Below are 25,800 nucleotides of genomic sequence, written 5' to 3'. Positions count from 1 at the left end.
TGTTAAGATTGTCAATGTTTTACTCCTGTCCCTTGCATATGCTAGATATTTCTTGTCTTAATAATCTATTTTCTTATAAAATTCCTATGCATAGGAAGTATGTTAGACTTAAATATGTTTGTCACATGTTTTATGATGCTCTCTTTCTGTTTCAATTATTATCTTTCGTATGAGCATCATTGAAATCTCAAGCCTATTTTAATGGCTATAAAGAAAGAGCTCATTGGGAGACAATCCAACAGTTATCTTTTCCTAGTTTTCTTGTTAACACAATTATGCTACTGTTATGGTTGTGTTTTGTGTTTTTATTAGTGTTTGTGCCAAGTAAATCCTTTGGGATGATTTGGATGATAGTTGCTTTGATTCTATGCAAAAACAGAAACTTTTGTGTCCAGTAGCAGAATTGTTAAAAATTTGCTGGAGCGTGATAAAATTCTGAATTTTTTAAACATGATTGATATACAAATTTCCGATGTTTTCCTAATGTTTCAGAATTTTGGATTTACAGAAGTATGGTCATTGTTCAAATTGCTACAGACTATTCTGTTTTTGACAGATTCTGTTTTCGTTGCGTTGGTCGCTTGTTTTGATGAATCTATGGATTGTATCAGGGGGTATAAGCCATGGTGAAGTAAGAATACAATAGGCATAATGCAATAATAAAATATGAATGGGTTTGCAACAGTACCTAAAGTAGTGATTCGTGCTATTATACTAATGGATCTCATGAGGTTTTGTTGAATTTTGCGTGCTAAAGTTTTGAGTGAGATCACGATGGATGAAGGAATAAGGAGCGGCAAGAGCCTAAACTTGGGAATGCCTGAGGGACCCCCAGGTAATATTCAAGGACTCCCAAGAAATTAAGCTTTGTTTGCTTGGAGCGTCGTGTATTATATGAGTCTTTGCTTTGTTTGCTTTTTATTTTGTCACAATCATCTTTGCTGAACACACCTTTTTGAGAGAGAGACACATTATTCGTGATTCGTTAGAATACTCTATGTGCTTCACTTATATCTTTTGAACTAGGCAGTTGCTCTAGTGCTTCACTTATATCTTTTCTAGCATGGCGGTGATTATATTTTAAAGAAATAAATGAATTCTCATACTTCACTTATATCTTTTTGAGAGTTGATAATAGTAATGATAATTTACACAAGATATGAATTTGGTCCCAGTATGATGAATATCTAAGAGGGATATTGTTGGGGATATAACCCCGAGGTGTGACCTGCCATGCTGGGGCTGGGTTACACCATTGGCGGTTTAATACAAAGATGATTCGAGGAAGCCCAAGAAGATTGCGGATCAACAGGGGGGCCTGATGATGGCCCATGAACCGGCGTATGAGCCGCCCGATGCTGACTTCCCTTGCAAGATAGAACAAGTTAGGAACCGAGCCGGTCGTGTTGCGTGATCCGGCTAGGACTCTGTAAGCCTCAGGTCTCGACCTGTGTATACAAAGGCAAGACCCGACGGCGAGTTAACTCAAGAAACAATTGATTGAAAGCTAGTTCAGGCGTATTCCCTCCCTTGTAATCGAAACTCAAGCAATACAACTAGAAGCAGGACATAGGCTTTTACCTCGTCGTGAGGGGCCGAACCTAGGTAAACTCTTGTGTCCTTTTCCCGTTCAACCCCTTCGAGCTAACCTACGTTCTGATGGCTCCACACCTAAGTCCTTTCACTAGGGCATCTGCCGTGACAAAACCACAACAGTTGGCGCCCACCGTGGGGCCTGAGCACGGTGGTTTCAAGTTCTTGAACGGCAGCTTCTCAGGGATCAAGGGATAGGCCGTGGGCCAGATGACCAAGAGTCGCCGTAGCAAGATCTACATCGACAATGCTGGCTGGGGTCCCGAGGCCGACTCAATTGAGTATGGGTACCAGGTCCCCTTTGGCGGAATTCACGTCTTCATTGGCAAGGTCGGCGAGTCAGAGCCTGAACCGGACGCTTGCACCAACATCATTGAGACAGCCCGGCGCGCATGACCCGTCAAGGTCCAACCCGCCCGGAAGCACGCTTTTGTTGGCTTTGTTCATGGGGCGGGTCTTGAGGAAGGTTCTATGTCTGGTGGAGAGACAACCATCTATTCAGCTGATGACTCCTCAACCGGCAAAACCGAATCAATCTATCAACTACAAGACGGCGGGCTTGGGGGCTATACCGATGGTGACAGTATTCCGGAGCCCTATGAGCCGCCAAGCAGGGCTGCAATTTTCATGGTTGGCACACAACCAGTGTTACAATCTTCAACTATTGCGGCCATGACATCTGGCTCAAGTGTTGCTGCAACGGTTGGAGCGAATGGCTCTGCACGTCCGCCGGCTCAAGTCCTATCCGAACTCTTGGATGCTTTGGCGACTTTGTTAGCCGTGGAGGTGACTCTAGCGAATCAGGTACAGCATAAAGCGGATGTTGCAAAGCTACGCGATGAGGTGACTAAAGCTCGAGAGGATCTTGAGGCAGAAAATGTCAGGATGGCCACGGAGCGAGCCGCCTTGGAGGCTGAGACGCAGCGGATAAGGGAAGAGGCTTTTCGTTTAAGTTTGGACCAGAACGCATCAAACGCTGTCTTACAAAGAAGGCCAGAACCAAAAACAAGGCTCCAAAGAAGACCAAAGGAAAGAAGTCGGATGCAATAGACTTATTCACCCTGGATGATGAGTCAGAGGTAGAACTTGATTCCCTTGGCTTTTTGTTTATGCAACTTATTGACACTAATTCCTCTCAAGATGATGGAGAGACTAGCCAGGCAAAATCCGCAAAGGTAAATATCATTGCCTCCGACTCAAAGCACTTGCCAAGACAACAAACACGGAAGGTGACCCAGAAAGTAAGGTTTTCTCACCCTCTTGCTTACTTGGATCCCCACTTTATTTTGAAGAAACAACAGCACAAAGCTAGGCGCAAGACTCGAAGCGATGGTATCGAGGAATTGGTTTCCTGCTTACCAAACACGTCGGTTCCTCGCAAACGCCGCCACGAGGTGCTTCTAAATCCAACTCTTTCATTTCCAAAGGCGGGTCTCAAACGAGGTTGCAAGGATTTGTTGTTTGTGTGCAGGTGCTGCTAACGAGGTGTTGCGTGGTTCTCCTACTGTATTGATAACCTTAGTTCTTAACTGAGGGAAATACTTATCTCTACGCTACTGCATCATCCTCTCCTCTTTTAGGTGTATCCCAATGCACTTCACAAATAGCACCGAACAGCGGAAATTAGATTTTGATATGTTTCTTAGTGGTCTTTGTAGTGGTGAAGATAGAGGTGTGACACAAGCTAGAATAAAAAGTATTCATTTTCCATCTATTCTATACTTTGCTATTTTTAATGGGAGGTGTATTGTTGGTAAGCATGATTGTAGTGCACTTTGTGCTCATGATTTGAGCATTATTCACGCTGCCTTAACTGGCAGTAGACATTATAACCTTGGGGCAATTGTTGCACGCCTGTTGAACCGAAACGCTGGAATTGTGATTTATATGGAGGAATTTATGCCTCCCGCATAGTTGCAATACTTGGGGTCTCTCCCAGACCCAATGGCCCCATATTTCCTCATAAGTATTTATATTTTGAGGCGATGAAACACCATGAGTCTATTAAGTATGTGAATCACAAATATGACAATAACCTGATATTTGATAAATACCATGTGTCCCTGTTATTTTTCCTGTGCCTATCCTCTTTGATTTTCAAAACAAACAGAGGCACTTTTTCTATGAGGACGAGGTGCATGAGTACAACACGGCAGTAGAGGCTACCTGTCTTGCTGAGGAGGCGGCACAGAACGCCTCCACGAACTATCATTACGAGTTTTATCCTGACCAGTTGTGGTGATTACCAAGTTAAGCCAAAAGCCTAAGCTTGGGGGGGTACGTATTCTCACCGACATTACATTCATGCATCACACATTCATTCAGTTGTCAGTGTTCATTATTTTCATTGTATATCCATGCTTAGATTATTTTTTGCCTTTCTTTTGTGTGTTTGAAAAACTTTGAAAATCCAAAAATATTTCTTGCTTATTTTCGGTTTTTATTTCTCGTTTAGTTAGTTCATAGTATTCAAAGGAAACTCAAAAAGATTTATGTTTCTTCTTTTTCTTGCTTGTTGGGAGCTCTCCCGTGTAAATAGTTTTTATCTCTTTTCATTGTTCTTCTCTAGTTTGCTTTCTTCAGGAAAAAAACAAAAACTCCAAAAATATTTTAGTGTGTTTCTTTGAAATTCTTTTCTTTTCGTTGAGTCGTTGTATGGAGAAGACTGTGTTAGAATTTTTGAGGGGCTCTCATATGCTTTCTTGTTGATCTAACAAAGGGCCAATATTACCTCGTCTTCTCCTTTGAATAAATTGTTTGCAATTCCATCTTAGTCCACGACACTCTTGCACTATTATTATTTTCACATCATTCGGTCGTGCAAGTGAAAGGCAATAATGACGATGATTTGATGAAGTGGATGTGGCAAAGAAAAGTTGGTGTGGACTCTCCTTGTTTTTGTTTTTGTAAATATGTTTAACTCAGTACCCATGACTCAGCATATTATGAGTAAACATGTTTGTGCTGACAGTTAGAGATTGTGGTTGCTCATGCGATGCTTAAGTAGCTAGGAGTGATAATGATTTATCTTGAATGTCAACATGCATTAAAATAGTTCTGATGTAGTATGTCAGTATGGTATCCTCCTCTGAATAATTCAATTGGCTTGACTTGGCACATGTTCACACATGTAGTTGATTCAAAACCAATGTAGCCTTCATGATATTTATGCTCAGGGTGTGTATATCCTGCGCATGCTAGTATTCAATGTTAATTATTCGCAATGCGTGATTATGGCTGTTGTTGCTCTCTAGTTAGTCGCTTCTCAATCTATTTGCTAGCCTTCGCCTGTACTAAGCGAGAATACTACTTATGCATCCAAATCCTTAAACCCAAAGTTGTTCCATATGAGTCCACCATACCTATATACGGTAGTGATACGTCTCCAATGTATCTATGATTTTTTATTGTTCCATGCTATTATATTATCTGTTTTGCATGTTCTATATGCATTAATATGATATTTTATATTATTTTTGGGACTAACTTATTGACCAAGAGCCTAGTGCCAGTTTCCGTTTTCCCCTTGTTTTTGAGTTTTACAGAAAAGGAATATCAAACGGAGTCCAAACGGAATAAAACTTTTCATGATGATTTTTCTTGGACCAGAAGACACCCAACAAACTTGGAGAGGGGGCCAGAAGATCCTCGAGGAGGCCACAAGCCCTAGGGCGCGCCCCTAGGCTTGTGGGCCCCTCAGAGGTCTCCTAACCCAAATTCCAGCACTATAAATTCCCAAATATTCCCCCAACATCAGAGGCATCCACGAAAATACTTTTTCACCGCCGCAACCTTCTGTTCCCGTGAGATCCCATCTTAGGGACTTTTCCGGCACCCTATCGGAGGGGTATTCGATCACGGAGGGCTTCTACATCAACTCTATTGCCCATCCGATGAAGCATGAGTAGTTTACCACGGACCTAAGGGTCCATAGCTAGTAGCTAGATGGCTTCTTCTCTCTCTATGATCCTCAATACCATGTTCTCCTCGATGTTCTTCGAGATCTATCCGATATAATATTATTTTGTGGTGTGTTTGTCGAGATCCGATGAATTGTGGATTTATGATCGGTTTTATCTATGAATATTATTTGAGTCACTTTTGAATTCTTATATGCATGATTTGATATCTTTGTATTTCTCTTCGAATTATTGGTTTGGTTTGGCCAAGTAGATTGGTTCTTCTTGCAATGGGAGAGGTGCTTAGTTTTGGGTTCAATCTTGTGGTGTCCTCACCCAGTGACAAAGTAGGGGTAGCAAGGCATGTATTGTATTGTTGCCATCAAGGGTAAAAAGATGGGGTTTTCACCATATTTCTTGAGTTTATCCCTCTATATCATGTCATCTTACTTAAGGCGTTACTCCGTTCTTATGAACTTAATACTCTAGATGCATGCTGGATAGCGGTCGATGTGTGGAGTAATAGTAGTAGATGCAGAATCGCTTCGGTCTACTTGAGATGGATGTGATGCCTATATTCATAATCATTGCCTTGGATATCGTCATAACTTTACGCTTTTCTATCAATTTCTCGACAGTAATTTGTTCACCCACCGTATTATTTTCTTTCAAGAGAGAAGCCTCTGGTGAAACCTATGGCCCCCGGATCTATTTTCAATCATATATTTTTATATCTATAAACCATAAAACCCAAAAATACCTTGCTACAATTTATTTGTTTTTACTTTTTTACATTTTAGTAATCTTTTATATCTATCTCTATCAGATCTCATCCTTGCAAGTGACCGTGAAGGGATTGACAACCCCTTTATCGTGTTGGGTGCAAGTGTTTGATTGTTTGTGCAGGTGCTTAGATTGGAGACTTGCTTGTACCTCCTACTGGATTGATACCTTGGTTCTCAAAACTGAGGGAAATACTTATCTCTACTTTGCTGCATAACCCTTTCCTCTTCAAGGAAAAACCAATGCAAGCTCAAGAAGTAGTAGGTATTACCCTGCCATTCCAAGTAAATTTTCATGTGCCATCTCTAATCATTCAAATAATCATCTATTTTGTGTGCCCATACCGCTCAAGGAGCGACGAGGTGGTCAATAGTTTCCATGCTAAGCGGGTTATTCTCATGATGGGTGTTTATTCACATGTCATTGCACGAGAGAGGCTGGTAATTGGGATGCCTAGTCCTGTAATAAAAATAAAGAAAAATATAATAAAACAAACTTCCCCAGAAAGTTGATGGGTAAACTTTGTTTTTGCCACTCTAGTTTTTCCCACTTTGCTTATGCCACTCTAGAATTTGACATCTCATTTTTGCCACTCTTAGCTTTTGACAATACATCGCAAATGTCACTTCATGGCAAAAACGATACTTTTTCATTTCACTTTTGCCACTCTTAGCTTTTGCAATGTACCACAATTACCACTCTGAAAATTTTGTTTTTTCCACGGAATGGAAAATGTGATATATTGTCAAAATCTAAGAGCGGCAAAAGTGAAATGTCAAATTCTAGAGTGGCATAAGCAAAGTGGGCAAAAGCTAGAGTGGCAAAAACAAAGTTTTCCCAAAGCTGGTTGTTTGGAGGGCACCCGTGAATTCGGCTAGCCATGGCTTTGTGTTTGTACGGATGAGGGGGGGTAAACCTTTACCTTTCTTCTTGGAAACCGCCGATAATGTGTTTAGCATGAAAGATATCAAAATCCTTTGGCATGACGTTGACGGGAAAGGCGCACCACTCAAAATTGTATTCATCTCTGATTTAAGCTTCGAGCTCCGGCACCTCTACAAACCTCTGCTTCCCTCTGTGAAGGGCCTGGTGGAAATATGCCCTAGAGGCGATAATAAAAGGATTATTATTATATTTCCTTGTTCATGATAATTGTCTTTTATTCATGATATAATTGTGTTATCCGGAAATCGTAATACATGTGTGAATACATAGACACCAACATGTCCCTAGTAAGCCTCTAGTTGACTAGCTCGTTGATCAATAGATAGTCATGGTTTCCTGACTATGGACATTGGATGTCATTGATAACGAGATCACATCATTAGGAGAATGATGTGATGGACAAGACCCAATCCTAAGCATAGCACAAGATCGTATAGTTCGTTTGCTAGAGTTTTTCCAATGTCAAGTGTCTTTTCCTTAGACCATGAGATTGTGTAACTCCCGGATACCGTAGGAGTACTTTGGGTGTACCAAATGTCACAATGTAATTGGGTGACTATAAAGGTGTACTACGGGTATCTTTGAAAGTGTCTGTTGGGTTGACACGGATCAAGACTGGGATTTGTCACTCCGTATGACGGAGAGGTATCTCTGGGCCCACTCGGTAATGCATCATCATAATGAGCTCAAAGTGACCAAGTGTCTGGTCACAGGATCATGCATTACGGTACGAGTAAAGTGACTTGCCGATAACGAGATTAAACGAGGTATTGGGATACTGACGATCGAATCTCGGGCAAGTAACGTACCGATTGACAAAGGGAATTGTATACGGGGTTGCTTGAATCCTCGACATCGTGGTTCATCCGATGAGATCATCGAGGAGCATGTGGGAGCCAACATGGGTATCCAGATCCCGCTGTTGGTTATTGACCGGAGAGCCATCTCGGTCATGTCTACATGTCTCCCGAACCCGTAGGGTCTACACACTTAAGGTTCGGTGACGCTAGGGTTGTAGAGATATAATATGCAGTAACCCGAAAGTTGTTCGGAGTCCCGGATGAGATCCCAGACATCACGAGGAGTTCCGGAATGGTCCGGAGGTGAAGAATTATATATAGGAAGTGCAGTTTCGGCCATCAGGAGAGTTTCGGGGGTCACCGGTATTGTACCGGGACCACTGGAAGGGTCCCGGGGGTCCAACGGGTGGGGCCACCCATCCCGGAGGGCCCCATGGGCCAAAGTGGGGAGGGGAACCAGCCCATAGTGGGCTGGTGCGCCCCCCTTGGCCCACCCCATGCGCCTAGGGTTGGGAACCCTAGGGTGGGGGGGCACCCCACTTGCCTTGGGGGCTACTCCACCCTTGGCCGCTGCCCCCCCTAGGAGATCCCATCTCCTAGGGCCGGCGCCCCCCCTAGGGGAGACTATATAAAGGGGGGAGGGAGGGGCAGCCGCACCCTTGAGTCTTGGCGCCTCCCTCTCCCCTGCTACACCTCTCCCTCTCGTAGTGGAATGGCGAAGCCCTGCTGCGGTGACCCCTGCATCCACCACCACGCCGTCGTGCTGCTGGATCTTCATCAACCTCTCCTCCCCCCTTGCTGGATCAAGAAGGAGGAGACGTCACGCTGACCGTACGTGTGTTGAACACGGAGGTGCCATCCGTTCGGCGCTAGGATCTCTGGTGATTTGGATCACGTCGAGTACGACTTCCTCATCCCCGTTCTTTGAACGCTTCCGCGCGTGATCTACAAAGGTATGTAGATGCAATCTGATCACTCGTTGCTAGATGAATTCATAGATGGATCTTGGTGAAACCGTAGGAAAATTTTTGTTTTCTGCAACGTTCCCCAACAGTGGCATCATCAGCTAGGTCTATGCGTAGTTCCTTTTGCACGAGTAGAACACAATTTTTTGTGGGCGTAGATGTTGTCAACTTTCTTACCGCTACTAGTCTTATTTTGCTTCAACGGTATTGTGGGATGAAGCGGCCCGGACCAACCTTACACGTACGCTTACGTGAGACCGGTTCCACCGACTAACATGCACTAGTTGCATAAGGTGGCTGGCGGGTGTCTGTCTCTCCCACTTTAGTTGGAGCGGATTCGATGAAAAGGGTCCTTATGAAGGGTAAATATAAGTTGACAAATCACGTTGTGGCTTTCACGTAGGTAAGAAAACGTTCTTGCTAGAACCCTATTGCAGCCACGTAAAACTTGTAACAACAATTAGAGGACGTCTAACTTGTTTTTGCAGCAAGTGATTTGTGATGTGATATGGCCAAAGTTGTGATGAATGATGAATGATATATATGTGATGTATGAGATGTTCATGCTATTGTAATAGGAATCACGACTTGCATGTCGATGAGTATGACAACCGGCAGGAGCCATAGGAGTTGTCTTTATTTTTTTTTGTATGACCTGCGTGTCATTGAGAAACGCCATGTAAATTACTTTACTTTATTGCTAAACATGTTAGCCATAGTAGTAGAAGTAATAGTTGGTGAGCAACTTCATGGAGACACGATGATGGAGATCATGATGATGGAGATCATGGTGTCATGCCGGTGACAAGATGATCATGGAGCCCCAAGATGGAGATCAAAGGAGCTATGTGATATTGGCCATATCATGTCACTATTATTATTTGATTGCATGTGATGTTTATCATGTTTTTGCATCATGTTTACTTAGAATGATGGTAGTAAATAAGATGATCCCTCATAATAATTTCAAGAAAGTGTTCCCCCTAACTGTGCACCGTTGCGACAGTTCGTTGTTTCGAAGCACCACGTGATGATCGGGTGTGATAGATTCCAACGTTCACATACAACGGGTGTAAGACAGATTTACACATGCAAACACTTAGGTTGACTTGACGAGCCTAGCATGTACAGACATGGCCTCGGAACACAGAAGACCGAAAGGTCGAGCATGAGTCGTATAGAAGATACGATCAACATGAAGATGTTCACCGATGTTGACTAGTCCGTCTCACGTGATGATCGGACACGGCCTAGTTAACTCGGATCATGTTATACTTAGATGACTGGAGGGATGTCTATCTGAGTGGGAGTTCATTGAATAATTTGATTTAGATGAACTTAATTATCATGAACTTAGTCTAAAATCTTTAAAACATGTATTGTAGATCAAATGGCCAACGTTGTCCTCAACTTCAACGCGTTCCTAGAGAAAACCAAGCTGAAAGACGATGGCAGCAACTATACGGACTGGGTCCGGAACCTGAGGATTATCCTCATAGCTGCCAAGAAAGATTATGTCCTACAAGCACTGCTAGGTGACGCACCTGTTCTCCCTGCAGAACAAGATGTTATGAACGCTTGGCAGACACGTACCGATGATTACTCCCTCGTTCAGTGCGGCATGCTTTACAGCTTAGAACCGGGACTCCAAAAGCGTTTTGAGAGACACGGAGCATATGAGATGTTCGAAGAGCTGAAAATGGTTTTTCAAGCTCATGCTCGGGTCGAGAGATATGAAGTCTCCGACAAGTTCTTCAGCTGTAAGATGGAGGAAAATAGTTCTGTCAGTGAGCACATACTCACTATGTCAGGGTTACATAACCGCTTGACTCAGCTGGGAGTTAATCTCCCAGATGACGCGGTCATTAACAGAATCCTTCAGTCGCTTCCACCGAGCTACAAGAGCTTTGTGATGAACTTCAATATGCAGGGGATGGAAAAGACCATTCCTGAAGTATTTGCAATGCTGAAATCAGCAGAGGTAGAAGTCAACAAGGAACATCAAGTGTTGATGGTGAATAAAACCACTAAGTTCAAGAAAGGCAAGGGAAAGAAAATTTTCAAGAAGGACGGCAATGGAGTTGCCGCGCCCGGCAAGCAAGCTGCCGGGAAGAAGCCAAAGAATGGACCCAAGCCCGAGACTGAGTGCTTTTATTGCAAGGAAAGTGGTCACTGGAAGCGGAACTGCCCCAAATACTTAGCGGACAAGAAGGCCGGCAAAACGAAAGGTATATGTGATATACATGTAATTGATGTGTACCTTACCAGTACTCGTAGTAGCTCCTGGGTATTTGATAACGGTGCAGTTGCTCACATTTGTAACTCAAAGCAGGAGCTGCGGAATAAGCGGGCACTGGCAAAGGACGAGGTGACGATGCGCGTGGGAAACGGTTCCAAGGTCGATGTAATCGCCGTCGGCACGCTACCTCTAATTTACCTACGGGATTAGTTTTGAACCTCAATAATTGTTATTTAGTGCCAAGTTTGAGCATGAACATTGTATCAGGATCTCGTTTAATACGAGATGGCTACTCATTTAAATCCGAGAATAATGGTTGTTCTATTTATATGAGAGATATGTTTTATGGTCATGCTCCGATGGTGAATGGTTTATTCTTAATGAATCTCGAGCATAATGCTACACATATCCATAGTGTGAGTACCAAAAGATGTAATGTTGATAATGATAGTCCCACATACTTGTGGCACTGCCGCCTTGGTCATATAGGTGTCAAACGCATGAAGAAGCTCCGAGCAGATGGACTTTTAGAGTCTCTTGATTACGAATCATTTGACACGTGCGAACCATGCCTCATGGGTAAAATGACCAAGACTCCGTTCTCAGGAACAATGGAGCGAGAAACCAACTTATTGGAAATCATACATACTGATGTGTGCGGTCCAATGAGTGTTGAGGCTCGCGGTGGTTATCGTTATGTTCTCACCCTCACTGATGACTTGAGTAGATATGGGTATGTCTACTTAATGAAACACAAGTCTGAGACCTTTGAAAGGTTCAAGGAATTTCAGAGTGAGGTTGAGAATCAACGTGACAGGAAAATCAAGTTCCTGCGATCAGATCGTGGAGGAGAATACTTGAGTCACGAATTTGGCACACACTTAAGAAAATGTGGAATAGTTTCACAACTCACGCCGCCTGGAACACGTCAGCGTAATGGTGTGTCCGAACGTCGTAATTGCACTCTATTAGATATCGTGCGATCTATGATGTCTCTTACCGATTTACCGCTATCTTTTTGGGGCTATGCTTTAGAGACTGCCGCATTCACTTTAAATAGGGCTCTGTCAAAATCCGTTGAGACGACACCGTTTGAGTTATGGTTTGGGAAGAAACCTAAGCTGTCGTTTCTAAAAGTTTGGGGATGTGATGCTTATGTCAAGAAACTTCAACCTGAAAAGCTCGAACCCAAGTCGGAAAAATGCGTCTTCATAGGATACCCTAAAGAAACTATTGGGTATACCTTCTACCTCAGATCCGAAGGCAAGATCTTTGTTGCCAAGAATGGATCCTTTCTAGAGGAGTTTCTCTCGAAAGAAGTAAGTGGGAGGAAAGTAGAACTTGATGAAGTATTACCTCTTGAACCGGAAAATGGCGCAACTCAAGAAAATGTTCCTGAGGTGCCTGCACCGACTAGAGAGGAAGTTAATGATGATGATCAGATCAAGTTGCTACTGAACTTCGTAGGTCCACAAGGACACGTTCCGCACCAGAGTGGTACGGCAACCCTGTCTTGGAAATCATGTTGTTAGACAACGGTGAACCTTCGAACTATGAAGAAGCGATGGTGGGCCCGGATTCCGACAAATGGCTGGAAGCCATGAAATCCGAGATAGGATCCATGTATGAAAATGAAGTATGTACTTTAACTGACTTGCCCGTTGAGCGGCGAGCCATAGAAAATAAATGGATCTTTAAGAAGAAGACAGACGCGGATGGTAATGTGACCATCTATAAAGCTCGACTTGTCGCTAAGGGTTATCGACAAGTTCAAGGGGTTGACTATGATGAGGCTTTCTCATCGGTAGCGAAGCTGAAGTCCGTCCGAATCATGTTAGCAATTGCCGCATTCTATGATTATGAGATATGGCAAATGGACGTCAAAACGGCATTCCTTAATGGTTTCCTTAAGGAAGAATTGTATAGATGCAGCCGGAAGGTTTTGTCGATCCTAAGAATGCTGACAAGGTGTGCAAGCTCCAACGCTCGATTTATGGGCTAGTGCAAGCATCTCGGAGTTGGAACATTCGCTTTGATGAGATGATCAAAGCGTTTGGGTTTATGCATACTTATGGAGAAGCCTGCGTTTACAAGAAAGTGAGTGGGAGCTCTGTAGCATTTCTCATATTATATGTAGATGACATACTTTTGATGGGAAATGATATAGAGCTTTTGGACAGCATTAAGGCCTACTTGAATAAGAGTTTTTCAATGAAGGACCTTGGAGAAGCTGCTTATATATTAGGCATCAAGATCTATAGAGATAGATCAAGACACCTCATAGGTCTTTCACAAAGCACATACCTTGATAAGATATTGAAGAAGTTCAATATGGATCAGTCTAAGAAGGGGTTCTTGCCTGTGTTGCAAGGTGTGAAATTGAGCTCAGCTCAATGTCCGACCACGGCAGAAGATATAGAAGAGATGAGTGTCATCCCCTATGCCTCTGCCATAGGTTCTATTATGTATGCCATGCTGTGTACCAGACCTGATGTAAACCTTGCCGTAAGTTTGGTAGGTAGGTACCAAAGTAATCCCGGCAAGGAACACTGGACAGCGGTCAAGAATATCCTGAAGTACCTGAAAAGGACTAAGGAAATGTTTCTCGTTTATGGAGGTGACGAAGAGCTCGTTGTAAAGGGTTACGTCGACGCTAGCTTCGACACAGATCTGGATGACTCTAAGTCACAAACCGGATACGTGTATATTTTGAATGGTGGGGAAGTAAGCTGGTGCAGTTGCAAGCAGAGCGTCGTGGCGGGATCTACATCTGAAGCGGAGTACATGGCAGCCTCGGAGGCAGCGCATGAAGCAATTTGGGTGAAGAAGTTCATCACCGACCTAGGAGTCATACCCAATGCATCGGGGCCGATCAAACTCTTCTGTGACAACACTAGAGCTATTGCACTTGCCAAGGAGCCCAGGTTTCACAAGAAGACAAGGCACATCAAGCGTCGCTTCAACTCCATTCGTGAAAATGTTCAAGATGGAGACATAGATATTTGTAAAGTACATACGGACCTAAATGTAGCAGATCCGTTGACTAAACCTCTCCCTAGAGCAAAACATGATCAACACCAGAATTCCATGGGTGTTCGATTCATCACAATGTAACTAGATTATTGACTCTAGTGCAAGTGGGAGACTATTGGAAATATGCCCTAGAGGCAATAATAAAAGGATTATTATTATATTTCCTTGTTCATGATAATTGTCTTTTATTCATGCTATAATTGTGTTATCCGGAAATCGTAATACATGTGTGAATACATAGACACCAACATGTCCCTAGTAAGCCTCTAGTTGACTAGCTCGTTGATCAATAGATAGTCATGGTTTCCTGACTATGGACATTGGATGTCATTGATAACGAGATCACATCATTAGGAGAATGATGTGATGGACAAGACCCAATCCTAAGCATAGCACAAGATAGTATAGTTTGTTTGCTAGAGTTTTTCCAATGTCAAGTGTCTTTTCCTTAGACCATGAGATCGTGTAACTCCCGGATACCGTAGGAGTGCTTTGGGTGTACCAAACGTCACAACGTAACTGGGTGACTATAAAGGTGTACTACGAGTATCTCCGAAAGTGTCTGTTGGGTTGACACGGATCAAGACTGGGATTTGTCACTCCGTATGATGGAGAGGTATCTCTGGGCCCACTCGGTAATGCATCATCATAATGAGCTCAAAGTGACCAAGTGTCTGGTCACGGGATCATGCATTACGGTACGAGTAAAGTGACTTGCCGGTAACGAGATTAAATGAGGTATTGGGAGACCGACGATCGAATCTCGGGCAAGTAACGTACCGATTGACAAAGGGAATTGTATACGGGGTTGCTTGAATCCTCGACATCGTGGTTCATCCGATGAGATCATCGAGGAGCATGTGGGAGCCAACATGGGTATCCAGATCCCGCTGTTGGTTATTGACCGGAGAGCCATCTCGGTCATGTCTACATGTCTCCCGAACTCGTAGGGTCTACACACTTAAGGTTCGGTGACGCTAGGGTTGTAGAGATATAATATGCAGTAACCCGAAAGTTGTTCGGAGTCCCAGATGAGATCCCGGACGTCACAAGGAGTTCCGGAATGGTCCGGAGGTGAAGAATTATATATAGGAAGTGCAATTTCGGCCATCGGGAGAGTTTCGGGGGTCATCGGTATTGTACCAGGACCACCGGAAAGGTCCCGGGGGTCCACCGGGTGGGGCCACCCATCCCGGAGGGCCCCATGGGCCAAAGTGGGGAGGGGAACCAGCCCATAGTGGGCTGGTGCGCCCCCCTTGGCCCATCCCATGCGCCTAGGGTTGGGAACCCTAGGGTGGGGGGGCGCCCCACTTGCCTTGGGGGCTACTCCACCCTTGGCCGTCGCCCCCCCTAGGAGATCCCATCTCCTAGGGCCGGCGCCCCCCCTAGGGGAGCCTATATAAAGGGGGGAGGGGCAGCCGCACCCTTGAGTCTTGGCGCCTCCCTTTCCCCTGCTACACCTCTCCCTCTCGTAGTAGAACGGCGAAGCCCTGCTGCGGTGACCCCTGCATCCACCACCACGCCGTCGTGCTGCTGGATCTTCATCAACCTCTCCTCCCCCCTTGCTGGATCAAGAAGGAGGAGACGTCATGCTGACCGTACGTGTGTTGAACACGGAGGTGCCGTCCGTTCAGCGCTAGGATCTCCGGTGATTTGGATCACGTCAAGTACGACTTCCTCATCCCCGTTCTTTGAACGCTTCCGCGCGTGATCTACAAAGGTATGTAGATGCAATCCGATCACTCGTTGCTAGATGAACTCATAGATGGATCTTGGTGAAACCGTAGGAAAATTTTTGTTTTCTGCAACGTTCCCCAAGAGGGCCTATCTATTTACTTTCGTGTTATTTACTTTAAAGTTGAGTCATCACCTTCTTATTTAAAGCACCAATCCCAAGAGAGCTATTGTCATTCTTAGTTTAACATGCATTGAGTCTAGTTAATGTTGGATATGAGCATGAATGGATCTCTTCTACCCTGAATTACAATGTTTAGTTGCTGCTTGAAATCAAAGCTGCTCTACATTTATGTTTTGTGGTCTTATAAAGGGCTAGCGAGATGACATGTTATCATATTATATCATGATTTTTTTGACAAATTGCTGGCATTGGAGATATGTTATTACTGCTCGCTAGTTGATTATGCCATTGATATGAGTAAATATTAATTCTAAGTGTTATCATTCGCATGGTTACTTCATGATCTTTGCTGAAAACTTGGTTACTAATTAAGCTTATATAGGGATACAAGAACAAAAGAGTTCGTAAAAGTTTTTCTTTATCACTTTTAGTTTGTCAACTGAATTGTTTGAGGACAAGCAATGAGTTAAGCTTGGGGAAGTTGATATGTCTCATCGTATCTACTTTTCCAAATAGTTTAGCCCTTGTTTTGGACTCAAATTTGCATGAATTGAATGGAACTAACCCAGGCAGACACTGATTTCAGCAGAACTACCATGGTGTTGTTTTTTGGGCAGAAATAAATGTTCTCGGAATCGAACAAAACTTTCTAGAGATTTTTTAATTGAATATATAAAAAATACTAGAATGAAGATCCACTGGAGTGGGGCCACCAGTTGCCCACAAGGCAACAGGGAACGCCAACCCCCAGGGCACGCCCTGATGCCTTGTGGGGCCCGTGTGGCTCCGTCTGACCTAATTCCAACGCTATAAATTCCGCTCCCCCAAGAAAAAAATAAGAGAAGTTTCATCGCGTCTTACGATACGGAGCCGCCACCACTTCTTGTTCTTCATCGGGAGGGTTGTTTTGGAGTACGCTCAGGGCTCTAGAGAAGGGGATTCGTCGCCATCATCATCACAACCCTTCTTCATCAACAATTACATGATGGTCACCATCGAGAGTGAGTAATTCCTTTGTAGGCTTGCTAGACGGTGATGGAGTTGGATAGATTTGTCATGTAGTCGAGTCAATTTGTTAGGGCTTGATCCCTAGTATTCACTATGTTCTAAGATTGATGTTGTTATGACTTTTCTATGCTTAATGCTTGTCACTAGGGCCCGAGTGCCATGATTTCAGATCTAAACGTATTATGTTTTCATGAATATAAGTGTGCTTTGGATCCTATCTTGCAAGTTGTATGCACCTATTACGTGTTATCCGCAGACCCCCCCCCCCCAAAGTGACAACAATTGGGATTCACTCCGGTGATGACCATAGTATGAGGAGTTCATGTATTCACTATGTGTTAATGCTTTGTTCTTGTTCTCTATTAAAAGGAGGCCTTAATATCCCTTAGAATTCCTTATGGACCCCGCTCCCACGGGAGGGTAGGACAAAATATGTCATGCAAGTTCTTATTATAAGCATGTATGACTATTTATGAAATACATGCCTACATTCCGTTGATGAATTGGAGCTAATGTGTATCGCTCTAGGTTGTGACTATTATATGATGAATGTTATCCAACACGAATATCCACCACTGATCCAATGCCTACGCTTTTCTCGTATTGATCTTTGCTAAGTTGCTACTGTTACCATTACTATTCCTACTATTACCACTGTTATCAAACTATCATACTACTGTGCTACTAAACATTGTGTTGTAGATATTTAGTTCTCTAGGTGTGGTTCAATTGACAACTCAACAGATAAGCTCATAAATATTCTTTGGCTCCCCTTGTGCTGAATCAATAAATTCGGTTGAAATACTAGCCTTGAAGACTGTTGCGGTCCCCTATACTTGTGGGTTATCAAATATGATCTAAGTTGCTATTGTCTATGACTAGCTTGGCCTTGGTTTATATAATGCACCGGAGGCCTAGGATTATAGGAGTCCTTGTCTTGTGCGCCAAGTCTTGTAGAATCTCCCTTGTATGCATCATGGGCTGCCCGAAGAAGTCCATTAGTGAACTGCCATGGGGGTACTCGGCTTGACCCACCTGGTCAGGAGACGATGTGGTGAGTACCCCCTAGTCCAAGACACCAATAGTATCACTACCAAAAAAAGACACATCCATGACATTTTGGGCCAAACGAAAAAAATTCCGTCATACATATGACACTTCTATGACGATAATTGTGACAAAACCCAGTATCATCATAGATGTGGTGGGCTCCTACTTCTTTGACAAAAAATCATGATAGAAAATGGGTTTTTCGTCCTGGGCGGGCCGGAGACGCAGCTGCATGACATTCTTTGGGTCATCCATGACGGAAAAACTCGTGGTAGAAGCGAGGGGGAGGAAAATTTCAGGGAGTTCCCGGTTACGGTGGGAGGTCGAGGGCCGAGCGATGCGCGTTTCTCTCATACACGTACGCGCGTGTGTGCGAGGCGTTGGCTCTAACTGAACCCAAGCAAGGCGTTGGGCTCTAACTGAACCCGCGCAATTGCACTGCAGGCTACGCGTTACTGAACCCGAGCGATCGATCGATGGCTGTTAACTGAACCCGATCGAGCGATTCCTTCGCTACTGCTGCTAACTGAAGCCGATCGATGCTGCCTCTGGGATGAACAGTGAGCGTTGCGGGGGGTTTGGATGAATAGTGAGCGGTGGCGTTGCCTCTGGATGAACAGGACCCCATGGTCTGGTGGAGGGCTGGATGAACAGTAGACGGTGGAGGGGTTCCCGTGGAGGGGTGGTAGAACAGGACCCCGTGGTGTGGAGGGCTGGATGAACAGTAGACGGTGGAGGGGTGGTTGAACAGTAGCCGGTGGAGTAGCGCGCGGTGGAGGCCGGATGAACAGGAGGCCGTGGAGGCTGGAGGAGGTCGACGGTAGCCCATGGAGGCTGGAGGAGGTCGACGGTGGAGATGAACATTATCCCGTGGAGTCCCGTTTTGCGGTACGCCACACCCCTCCCGATGAACAGGACCCTCGTTTCGACCGTAGCGCTCCAACACAAGTCCGTTCGTCCGTTTTGCGGTATGCCACACCCCTCCCGATGAATAGGACCCCCGTTTCGACCGTAGGAGGTCTGTTTCGTCCGTTTTGCGGTACGCCACACCCCTCCCGATCAACAGGACCCCCGTTTCGACCGTAGGAGGTTCGTTTTGTCTGTTTTGCCGTATGCCACACCCCTCCCGATCAACAGGACCCCCGTTTCAACCATAGGAGGTCCGTTTCCTCCGTTTTGCGGTACGCCAGACCCCTCCCGATCAACAGGACCCCGTTCAAGCCTCGTTTCCATCGCCTGTTCCGTCCAAGCCCTCCCGATGAACACGACCACGCATTTCGTTCCGACCCAGCCGGTTAGCTCCCACGCGTTCCGTTGCCTCCTGATGAACACGACGCATTCCGTTGCCTCCCCATGAACACGACGCATTCCGTTGCCTCCCCATGAACACAACGACGACGTTGTTTCTCCGTTCCGACCCAGCCATGTCAACGAGCCCTCGCCGTACGTATGCGCGAGTAGCCGTTCGAGACCCCGCCCGTATGTACACATACGTGGCCGTATTTTCTTTCTTGCACCCTGGCCGCTGTACGTACGTGTACATGCTACATGCGCTCCTCTATTACGACATGTGCACGCCTCTACACCCACCAGTATATATGTACGTACACGTTCGCGACCAGAATGACAACGCTACATACGCTTCGACCAGGTGGGTCCCGACTATCAGGCACTTCCTTGCATGCGAAGATGTAGCTGGTGGGTCCCAGTAGTAAGGGGGGCGAATCGTTTCGTTTTTTTTCCCGGACGCACTTCCTTGCATGCGAAGGTGTAGCTGGTGGGTCCTAGTAGTCAGGGGGCAAACGTTTTTTCGCGAAATACAGTGGCCCGTCCGGTGGGTCCCTGCTGTTAGGTGGAGGAATAATTATTTTGCGCGTAATAAGGAGACACTTCCTTGCTGTGGCCGTGGACCCAGCTGTCAGCGTCTCCACGCACAGTACTCTTACGATGGAAGTTGGTCGTTGACCACATTGACCACGCCGCGCCGAGAGCACCACGGCGGTGGACGACGGCGAGGCCTAGGAAGGGGACGATACGGAGGCAGGGAAGACTCGGCAGTTGTTTCCCACGCGGAGGGGAGTACGATTGTATGAGGGTTTACTGGTTCGTCTGCCGTCGCCGGGTAATAACAGCAGGTGTGGGTGAGTAGAGGGATGGCTAGGCCAGCGATGGGAGTATGGTGGGGTGGTGAGGCCTGCGCGGCAGCACAGCCGGCCGCAGGGAGGAGGGAGCAGGCAGTCCCGCCGGCGCTTGTTTGAGCGGCTGGAGCAGGAAGAGCAGAGATTGAAGAAGCACGACAGTCGTTGGATGGACATCCAACAGTCAGTGCTTGTGCGTCAACCTTTTTTTGGGAAAGCCTCAAATATGTGGAAAACAGCAAACAACCCATCTGCCATTATTTCTAATAATTTACAGCCCATTTGCTAATTCTTAAGATTTTTTTGGAGCCCATATTCTTTTTGTTAGCATTACATCCCATATTGTGGCCACGGTTAAAAAATTATACGAAATTTTGCATATTTCGGTGCGGTCAGAACTGTTTTTAATCCTGAAATTTTGACTCACATTCAAACTGATTTTAAAAATAAATGTATATCAATATAAAATCCAACAAATTCTCCACGCATAAAAATTAATGTAATTTAAAATCTTGAAATGAAAAAAAAGATATTTGAAACTAATTGCCGGTTTGATGTGTTTTAAAAATGTACAGCCCATTTCTCATTACTGATGGGCCATTTTCTCGGTCAGCCGAATGAAAGCTCTCCTCGTCTTGAAAGATTTGCAGCCCAACAGACCTGACAAAGCGACTTACTTGGCAAATCACAAAAAAACTGGGATGTGGCCGTGGACCCAGCTGTCAGCCTCTCCACGTACAGTACTCTTCCGATGGAAGTCGTTCCTTGACCACGTTGACCACGCCGCGCGGAGAGCACCACGGCGGTGGACGACGGCGAGGCCTAGGAAGGGGACGACGCAGAGCCGGGGAAGATGCGGAATTGAAAGCCACATGGAGAGGAGTACGAGTCTTCACTGGTTCGGCTGTGGTGTGAGGCTGCCGTCGCCGCAGGGCCTGGCCAGTGGTGGGAATAGTAGGGGGCGGTGAGGCCTCTGCGGCAGCATAGCCGGCCACGGGAGGCAGGAGCATGCGGCACGACTGGTGCTGCTTTGGGCAGCTGGAGCAAGAAGACCAGAGGTTGAAGAAGCACTACGGCCGTTGGATGGACATCGTACGGTCACTGGAGCTAGAATCGTTCATATTGACTAAGTTGACAAAGCCCTTCGTCCCCGTCAACTTAGTAGGCCCACAAGTCAGCCTCCCACCAAGGTGGGTCCCAGCTAGCCGGGGGAGTATTCATTTTTTTGTGCGTAATAAGGAGGCACTTCCAGTGGGTCCGAGATGACAGCGGGGGGAATGTTTTTTTCACGAAATACGGTGGCCCGTCCGGTGGGTCCCAGCAGTCAGGGGAAACGATTTTTTCGCAAAATACTGGTGGCCCGTCCGGTGGGTCCCCGCTGTCAGGTGGAGGAATAATTATTTTCCGTGTAATAAGGAGGCACTTCCTTGCGGCTGCCGTGGACCCAGCTGTCAGCCTCTCCACATACAGTACTCTTCCGATGGAAGTCGGTCGTTGACCACATTGACCACGCCGCGCCGAGAGCACCACGGCGGTGGACGAGGGCAAGGCCTAGGAAGGGGAAGACGCGGAGCCGGGCAAGACGTGGCAGTGGATGCCCACATGGAGAGGAGTACGAGCGTTCACTGGTTCGGCTGCGGTGTGAGGCTGCTGTCGCCGCAGAATAACAGGGGGTGTGGGTGAGTGGAGGGATGGCCTGGCCAGCGGTGGGAGTAGTATGGGGGCGGTGAGGCCTCCGCGGCAGCACAGCCGGCCACGGGAGGCAGGAGCAGGCGGCACGACCGGTGCTGCTTTGGGCGGCTGGACCAAGAAGACCAGAGGTTGAAGAAGCACTGCGGCCGTTGGATGGACATTGTACGGTCACTGAAGCTAGAATCGTTTATATTGACTAAGTTGACAAAGCCCTTGGTACGCTCCAACTTAGTAGGCCCACAGGTCAGCCTCCGAAATGGTGCGTCCCAGATGTCAGGGGGAGGAATCATTTTTTGGGCGGTCGAAGCTAAGAATATCCGAGATTGAAGAAGAAGCACAACATCTGTTGGATAGACATCGAACGGCCACTGCTGCTAGAACCGTGTGTTGACTATAATAAGTTGACAAAGCCTGGCATACGCGTCAACTTATTTTTTTTAGGGGACGCGTCACCTAGTAGGCCCACAAGTGTGTGGCAGAGAACTTATAGCCCATTTTCGTTTTGTAAGAATGTACATCCCATTTTTGAATTCTAATGGAATTTACAACAGCACATTTACAGTTTGTTAAAAGTACAGCCCATTTTCTAACTAGGACAACGATTAATAATTTCAACCAACCGTTGAAGACATAATTCAAAAAAATTTCCCACATTTTGATGGGATCCGAAATATTTTTATCCCGAAATTACTAGTCATATTAAATATAAATTTGTATTACGTAAAAATCCAACGAAACATTGCGTGCGCAACAATGAAAATTTAAGATTTTCAAAATCCATAAATAATATTTTATAAACTAATTTCGTGTTTGGTGCATTTTTTTATAATTACTGCCCAGTTTTTATAATTATATCTCATTTATTATTTTTTAAAGCCCATTTTCCTGTTAAGCCTAATGCATCCCTCCTAGGAAAGATTTGCAGCCCAGCGGGGCGGAGAATAACAAGTTGACCTTGCTTGGGTATTCCTCTAAAAGACATATAGCTGGGCTAGCCATTTTCATCTTGAAAAAATTAGTATCTGGGCTGGATATCTGGCCTGGGCTAGACGGGCCACAGCCCGCCCAGTTAATACCCTGCTCTCCTCTGAACAACAACGAAATCATCGCCAAGAAAAACTCTATAGTGCTCACGCCTCAAAAACACAAATACTGCTCGAGCTGCTTGGTCCCAGCTGTCGGCCGCACCTTGTGCAATTCTCTCATTTATATTGACTACATAGGTTGACAATGGTGTGGGACCGTGATGTCAGGAAACCAGGAGAAAGCAAAAAAAAATAGTTGTACATAATAAGGAGGCACTTGCGTACGTACGGCTATGGCCCTAGTGGGTCCCTAGTGTCATCCAGTCAAAATAAAGTCATCTCCTGAATCCTCATGTTCGTTGACGATCTTAACAATGCTCGGCGCCACGGCAAGCGCAACAACTCGAAGGACAACAAAGAGGGCCTCGCGGGCCCTACGGATGGTCTGATATAGCGCCCGCTGCTCATTCAGGAAGCCAGGATCATCGGACACCTATGAGCACATTCGAGAAACTGAGACGGCATGAAACGGTAAGGCCGCGCTTGGGAGCTCTGGTTCATTTCAAACATGTATTAACATACAAGTGTAATTTACTTGTCATCGGAAACAACACGTAAAATACAGGCGTAATGAAACCGAGGGCCCGATGTCTGTAAGTAAAACCGGCGGGTTACGCGTGTAATTTGAGAGACCAGTGTATATTTTACGAGCACTGCTATATGGATGACATTACCAAACGATACATGCACGACGTGCGTATCATGCCATCCATGGGCAAGGCTGAGACAGCAGCTAACGGCTGGATTAGCAATCGTCTGAGTGTCGTTCAGCGTTTTTATCGTGTGTGAAGTACTTCCGATATTTTACTAGTCGAAATCGACCAACCAAGCGCCTTTGCCCGAGACCATCTGCTTTAATTTACAAGCGTCAGTTTTACAAGCGGTTTTGGTTGGAAAACGACGATCCAATCACGGCCTAATATCATGAGTTGATTGGAAGATCATATGGTTTCACGTCTAACCTACCCGACTTGTCGTATAGGCTATGAATGAAACATCAGCTGATGAACTTCTTAAGCACAGAAACAACAGAAGAGGATGATCTTCTTAACAGGAAAATCACTGGCATTAGATCGACATGCAAAACAATACGAAGCATTATTCTCAGGAGGCACGGTGAACAGCTCATGATGCCGCATGCCACAACATTCCAAGCACAACTTTGCAATCAAACACAAGGCCTGGCATTACATAGACAATATTCAGAACAAACTCTTAACATAGGAATATCTCAGCAGAGTAACTATTTACTTCTAAACTGAACACAGGAATAGTAAAAAACACTCGACGCTGCTCACGGCAAGCTCATCCCACTCAAAAATATCAAATGCATGTCTTCTGGCTAACATCAATGAGCAAATTTTGACAAGGTTTTCCAATTCCAATATATTAAACTAACGTCTTCTTGATAACATCAATGATTAAACTTTGACAAGCTTTTCCCATTCAAAATATGTAATGCCTATGATCGTCCTGTCGTAGCTTCTTGTACTTGTTTGGGCACTTTTTGCCCAGGGCACTCCATGTGTTGTTAAATTGCCAATGGTCTCTGCGGACTAGTCATGTCACCGGTGTCTAATAATACTCTGTAAATCTTCTCGGTCCTTCCTTCTGTAATGTAGCGCAAACAGTGACTGCTTCTTTCTACAAAGTGGAACGACCAACTGCACCCAGTAATGCAGAAGTTTGCCTTGGACACATTGGCTCCTTTTGTGCAGTTCAACTAAAATTGAAGTCGGAATAAAACCGAGCTTTAATTTTGATATCCCTATAAGCAACAATAGGTATAAGGGAAACAATTACTGAGAAATAACGGTTGATGACTTGTACTCCCAGAAGAAAAGCATCTACTGATCTACTTTATCTTAATGGGAAACAAAGTAGGAGAGTAGCAATTCTCCATCAATGTGATTCATTCATATTGACTGAGACATTATCTTAACAATGCCTTGTTTCAACATGTATAAAGAACGACAAAACAGAGACATTATCTTAACAATACCTTGGTTAAACATGTAGAAAGAACTACAAAGCAGGATAGTACCATTCCTAACAAGTGTTGCAGTTTTGAACTAAGATTCAGTAGTTAATTAATTCTGAGAGTGGCATTGCTTAATTTTACCAGCGGCATTAGATTAATGAAAAGCATAAACAGTTCCATGGGAGAGTGGGCGCAACAATAGTATGTGCTTCTATCTACTTATAAAGGGGGTGATGCAGAGTTTGTTGTAATAAAGCAACAAGCATCATGTCTGGGTTGGTCCCATTTTTGTTCACTACTTAATGGGAAAAGACAGCAATACAATAGCTTCAATTCAACATTTATTTAAAACAGTACCAATACAAGTAGCACAACATCTCAAAGCACACTGCACAATCATGTGGATGAATGCCTGTACTGACCTTTCATGAGACGGACAAGATAAAATACGAATCTGCCAACACGAATAGGAAATCCAATCTCGTTTTGTGCAGTTGCACTGAAATCAAGCGAAGTGTTTCGCGTAGCGAAGCAAAATGTCGCAATAGCAACAAGTTGAATCGATACGAAGACTGGAAACAAATCTCGATCTCCTTTTGTGCAGTTCCACCAAAATTAAGCAAAGTCATCGGTGTGACATTCAAGTTGAACTGCACAAAACACTCTTAAAACATAAGTGTTTCGAGTAGCGAAGCAAAATGTCGCAATAGCAACAAGTTGAATCAATACCC

This window comes from Triticum urartu, chromosome 7 (genome assembly GCF_003073215.2).
Source record: "Triticum urartu cultivar G1812 chromosome 7, Tu2.1, whole genome shotgun sequence".
NCBI lineage: Eukaryota > Viridiplantae > Streptophyta > Magnoliopsida > Poales > Poaceae > Triticum > Triticum urartu.
Note: the sequence above shows the minus strand (reverse complement) of the source record.